A 6,004-nucleotide genomic window follows, 5' to 3' on the forward strand; every position below is an offset into this window, starting at 1 on the left:
GAAGATTGTTATGTTCACCCCTGTAATTTCTTTCCTAAATAAACCTAGTATTCTGGTGTCTTCCTATAAACAATATTTTCCCATAGATGTTCTTCAAACATCTACTAGAATTTGGAATAAATCATTTCCAAATTTTTGATGTCATTATCTGTGAGGCACAGAATAATATACCCTCCTAAAGAAGGTAGGGGTACACATTTAAGTTGGGAGAATTTGCGACCTTTACAGGGGAAGAAAAAGGGAAAATATATTTTTTTCTTGTGCAGGGGGTAATAGCAACTAAATGCAAGACCCCATATTTCCTAGGCAAATACTCTACTCCTTGAGCTATGCCCTTCATCTTTTGCTCTTCATTTGTTTTTTTCAAATAGGGTCTCATGCTAACTTTGTTCATGTTAGCCTCAAATCACAATTGTTCTACCTTTGCCTTCTGAGTAGCTGAGATTGTAAGTATGTGCTATCAGACCTAGCTCAAAATACATGTTTAGAGCACTGCAGTTTTGTATATCAAAACTATCTGACGACTGTAATTCTATCTGCTCAGGAGACTGAGACCTGAGGATCAAGGTTCAAACCAGCCCAGACACAAAAAGACCTGAAACTCTTTTGGGGGGTTGGGGGAGGGTCATGGAGCTTGAACTCTTGCCTGGGTGCTGTCCCTGAGCTCTACAGCTCAAGGCTACTGCCCTACCCTTGAACCAAACCCCATTGCCCATTTTCTGGAGGTTAAATGGAGATAAGAGTGTCAGGTCTTGCCAGGCATGGTGGCTCACACAAGTAATTCTAGCTACTCAGGAGGCTAAGATCTGAGGATCAAGGTTCAAAGCCAGCCCAGGCACAAAAGGGTGGTAGCCTTGAGCTGAAGAGGTCAGGGACAAAGCCCAGGCCAAATTTGAGCCCCATAAGCCGCCCCCCCCCAAAAAAAAGCCTTAAAACATGTCTTCCCAGGGCTGGTTTTAAACTACATCCCTCAGATCTCAACCTCCTGAGTAACTATCAATATAGGTATGAGCCATTATTGCTAGCTTCTATTTTCTTATATGGATATGTACTTCAATCATACCCATCCCTTCAATGCCCTTTTGTTTTCTTCCTTTACTCTCCCTCTTACAGATTTTTTTTTTTTTTGTCAGTCCTGGGCTTGAGCTCAGGGCCTGAGCACTGTTCTTGGGCTTTCTCAAGGCTAGAGCTCTACCACTTGAGCCTCAGCACCATTTCTGGCTTTTTTCTATGGATGTGGTATCGAGGAATCGAACCCAGGTCTTCATGCATGCTAGGCAAGCACTCTACCACTAGGCCAAACCCCCGGCCCCTACTGTGTCTCTTTTTATAGGTCTAAAATCCACCACATGATTCTATTACACTGTACCCATGTATCGAAAGGAATGTAAGTCAGAATACAATAGAAATCACTTCCAAATCATGTTTATTGCAGTTCCAATTCATCTAAGAAGGATGACCTGAATATACCTAATACCAAGGACAAGACCAAATGACACATTTCCCTACAGGGTGCCAATGTATGTGTACTGCAAGCAATCCTTTCTCACTGAGTCTTACTTGTTACCACTGATAAAGAAAAATCCCAGACTAATGGAAATTGTTTCTCTTTCCTTGTCATAAGAACACAATTTGTTACAAAGTAAAATTATCAAGTTTTTTTATCCTTTTTCCTCAGTCTTCTGAGTGCTAAGATAGCAGGCATGTGCCTTTAAAGACACCAGGCCAAAAAAAAAAGAATTGTATGGGGACTAGGCCTTGAACTTAGAGCCTAGTGATGCATTCTTGGTTAGTTTTGGTAGTTAAAGCAAATACTCTACCACTTGAGCCATACCTTCACTTCCAGCTTTTTTCTAGTTACCTGTAGATAAAAGAGTTTCCAGGATAGGCCTGGTGCAGTGGTTCATGCCTGTAATCCTAGGTACTCAGGAAGCAGAGATCTGAGGATCATGGTTCAAAGCCAGCCCAGGCATTAAAGTCCATGAGACTTTTCCAATTAACCACTAAAAAACTAAAAGTGTCGATGTGGCTCAAGGTAGCCTTCAGCTGAAGAGCTCAGGGACAATGCCCAGGCACAGAGTTCAAGCCCCATGACCAACAGAAGAAAAAAAAAAATGAGATTCAAGGATTTGTCTGCCCAGGCTGACTCTAAGACACAGACCACTAGTAAGTAGATTTAATCATATCACTTCTGTAGGTGATAAAATTATTACTAGTACAGTATTAGTATTATTACTGATAGTATTATTACTAATAATAGTAATAATCATGGGGCCGGGAGTTTGGCCTAGTGGTTAAAGTGCTTGCCTAGCATGCACGAAGACCCGGGTTCGATTCCTTGGTACCACATACATAGAAAAAAGCCGGAAGTGGTGCTGAGGCTCAAGTGGTAGAGCTCTAGCCTTGAGAAAGTCCAAGGACAGTGCTCAGGCCCTGAGCTCAAGCCCAGGACTGGCAAAAAAAAAAAAAATAGTAATAATCATTATCAGGAACAGGAAATCCTAGACATCCTGTTGGGGCTAAGGCAGGAGAACACACCATACCCGCCTCCCAATGGAGCCTGAAAATATCAGGATCTGGGGAATAGTTTTACAAGATTTTTTGCATTTCACTGTAAGCAAGTATAGTATAGCTGGGAGCTGGTGGCTCAAGACCTGTCATCCTAGCTACTCAGGAGACCAGGATCTGAAGGATCATAATTCAAAGCAGGCCTGGGCAAGAAAAAGTCCATGAAATGCTTCTTTTTTTTTTTTTTCAAGTCCTGGGCCTTGCACCCAGGGCCTGAGCACTGTCCTTGGGCTTTCTCAAGGCTAAAGCTTTGGCTATTGCTCTACTACTTGAGCCACAGCACCACTTCCAGCTTTTCTATGTATAAGATACCAAGGAATTGAACCCAGGTCTTCATGCATGCTAGGCAAGCACTCTACCACTAGGCCAAATTCCTGGCCTTCATGAAAAACTTACTCTCAGTTAAACACTAAAAGAAAATCGGAGTGAAGGTGTGGATCAAATGGAAAAAAATGCCAGTATTCAGTGAAAAGCCAAGTGTACAGGGCCCTGAGTTCAAGGCTCAATAGTAGCATAGATAGGTAGGTAGGTAGATAGATAGATAGATAGATAGATAGATAGATAGATAGATAGATAGATAGATAGATAGATGAACATTTCTTATTCAAGGAGTCTGGATTCAGAGTGCATCCCATTTGACATTAGAACAATACATTGAGGGGCAGGGAGTTTGGCCTAGTGGTAGAGTGCTTGCCTAGCATGAACCAAGAACTGGGTTCAATTACTTTGTACCACATACACACACAAAAAAAGCTGGAAGTGGTGCTGTGGCTCAAGTAGCAGAGTGCTAGCCTTGAGGAAGAAGCCTACAAACAGTGCTCAAGCCCTGAGTTCATGCTCCAGAACTAGCAAAAAAAACAAAACAACAACAAAAAAACAATACATTGATTTCTAAGAGGTGCACTAAAGTATGAAGGTGACACAGGCTTCAGACATGTTCTTCATGACCTTTATGCCAACATGGTTGGTACAGATAGCTTTAGGGTGACAGAGAAAGCTCATCCCTAGGTATCCTTTCTAACAGACTTAGGCAAAAAAAAAAAAAAGGACAATAAGTTTAACATAGATGCCAGAATAGACCAATGTTAACCTGGATCCATTGTCTTCCTCTCTGAATAGCTGTTGCTTCATGAAAGCGAAACCTACTCTCACTCCACACAAATTTGGTACCATGTCAGAGTAAAAGGGGAGCCCTGGGATGGGAATGTGGCTTAGTGATAGAGTGCTTGCCTAGCATGCATGAAGCCCTGGGTTCAATTCCTCAGTATTACATAAACAGAAAAAGCTAGAATTGGCCAGCGCGGTGGGTGACTCATACCTGCAATCCTAGCTACTCAGGAGGCTGAAATCTGAGTATCAAGGTTCAAAGCCAGCCTCTTATCTCCAGTTAACTTCTAGAAAACAGGAAGTGGGGCTGTGGCTCAAGAGTAGGGTGGTAGCCTTGAGCTAAAGAGCTCAGGGACAATTTGTGCCTAGGCCCAAGGGTAGGGTGAAAAAGAAAAGAAAAAGATAGAATTGGCACTGTGGCTCAAGTGGCTGAGTGATAGCCTTGAGCAAAAGAAGCTCTAGGACAGTACCCAGGCCCCGAGTTAAAACCAGGAGTGGCAAAAAAAAAAAAAGGGGGAGGAAGGGGGTTCGATTGCTAGCAATTACGTTTCTGCAACCTACTATCTTAGGCTTATTGGTAGTTTTTGTTTGTTTTTTCTGGTCATGGGGCTTGAACTTGGGGCCTGGGCACTGTCCCTGAGCTCTTCAGCTCAAGGCTATTACTCTACTACTTGAGCCACTGGGCCACTTCCAGTTTTCTGGTGGTTAATTGGAGATAAGAGTCTCACTGACTTTAGGGCCTTGATCCTCAGATCTTACCCTCCTAAGTATCTAGGTTTACAAGTGTGAGTCACCTGGCCAGCCCTGGCATGGCTTGGGGCTTGGGCGTTGTACCGCAATCCTCACATCTCAGCCTCCTGAGTAGCTAGGATTACAGGCGAGAACTATCTGCACCCACCTTATTGGTAGAATTTTCACTTACTATTCAAAAGATTCCACATATAAATTGCGTCGGTCCACAACCAATTGGAAAAATGTCCGCATTCTTAAGGGAATTATTATGAGTTACAGAAAATCAAACAAGCTCTATTTGTCTCACACATGAAAACATGGACAGAAATTACATCCATCACAAAAGCAATATGTGGAACAGAAATGATTTTTTAACTTTATTTTATTGTTAAGCCAGGTGTAGTGGCTCATGCCTGTAATCCTAGCTACTCAGGAGGGTGAGATCTGATGACCGTGGTTCAAAGCCAGCCCGGGTACTAAAGTCTGTGAGACTCCTATCTCCAAATTAATCACTAGAAAACCGGAAGTGGCGCTGTGGCTCAAGGGGTCAGGGTGGTAGCCATGGGCTGAAGAGCTCAGGGACAGCACAAGAATCTCTTAGCTTTATGCGCCTGGGCTGATGTGAAACGGGAATCCTCAGATCTCAGTCTCCTCAGTCAGTAGCTAGGATTACAAGCAAGAGGCACCACACACACAGACATTACACAGCTTTATAATCCAATCCTCACTTGTGTCTCAAACTTCTTTGTATACACCTCTTCCATCTTCTTCACCATCTTCCAGCTACCTGACTTTAAATTCTTCAGCTGGCAAAGATGTTCCTGTTCTGGTTCCTCTGATCCAGTCCTGCATCCAGTCTCCTGATGCGGTTCCTGAAGAAGTTCCCGACACGGGCGGCTGCTGATTTAAATCTCATTCCCAGTATCACTTCCTCAGGGGCTTTCTCTGAACGGGCCAAACTCACGTCCCACCACAGCCTCTTTAATGACCCGGAGAATGAGTATCATTTGTAATATTTCATTTGTTGCTTATTACCAGTGTTGCTCTTCTTCGAACCTAGCCTCCTTTGGCGCAGTGTCGTGGGCCTCCATGCCTGGCATCTGAATGAAATGCTAACAGAAAGCTCATCATGAATTAAGTCGGAGCATTAGCTAGACGCGGAGTGGCAAGCCCTCGCCTAGGAATTTAGGACTCCTGAGGCGAGAGTCCCGGGGAATTGGGCGCGTGCGGTGTTCCCCTCTTCCCCTACACGTGGCTAAGTGAAAACCATCCTGACACACGGGACGTCGGTCTTGTTTTGCCCCCTTTACAGAAAAAAAGTGAGTTAGGGAAGAAACTCGGAATCTTTTCCTTTCAGGAAAAAAAAAATCAATTATGGCACAGCCATTCTAGATTCCAACGCGTCTCGATTCCATGGAACCAGCAGCAGGCCCGCCCCCCGCGGACGACCTCGGAGACACCCCACCACCCCCCAACCGGAAGTCGGCGCCCACCGAGTCTCCGCCCGGGCCACCGAGCCGGCCCCCGCGGCCACGCGCAGCCCTACGTAAAGCGTGGGGTTTCGCGACAGCTCAGGCTCCACCCCTCCTCTGGCCAC

Source organism: Megascapheus bottae, chromosome 2 (genome assembly GCF_031878675.1).
Source record: "Megascapheus bottae isolate mThoBot1 chromosome 2, mThoBot2.hap1, whole genome shotgun sequence".
In the NCBI taxonomy this organism is placed as follows: domain Eukaryota; kingdom Metazoa; phylum Chordata; class Mammalia; order Rodentia; family Geomyidae; genus Megascapheus; species Megascapheus bottae.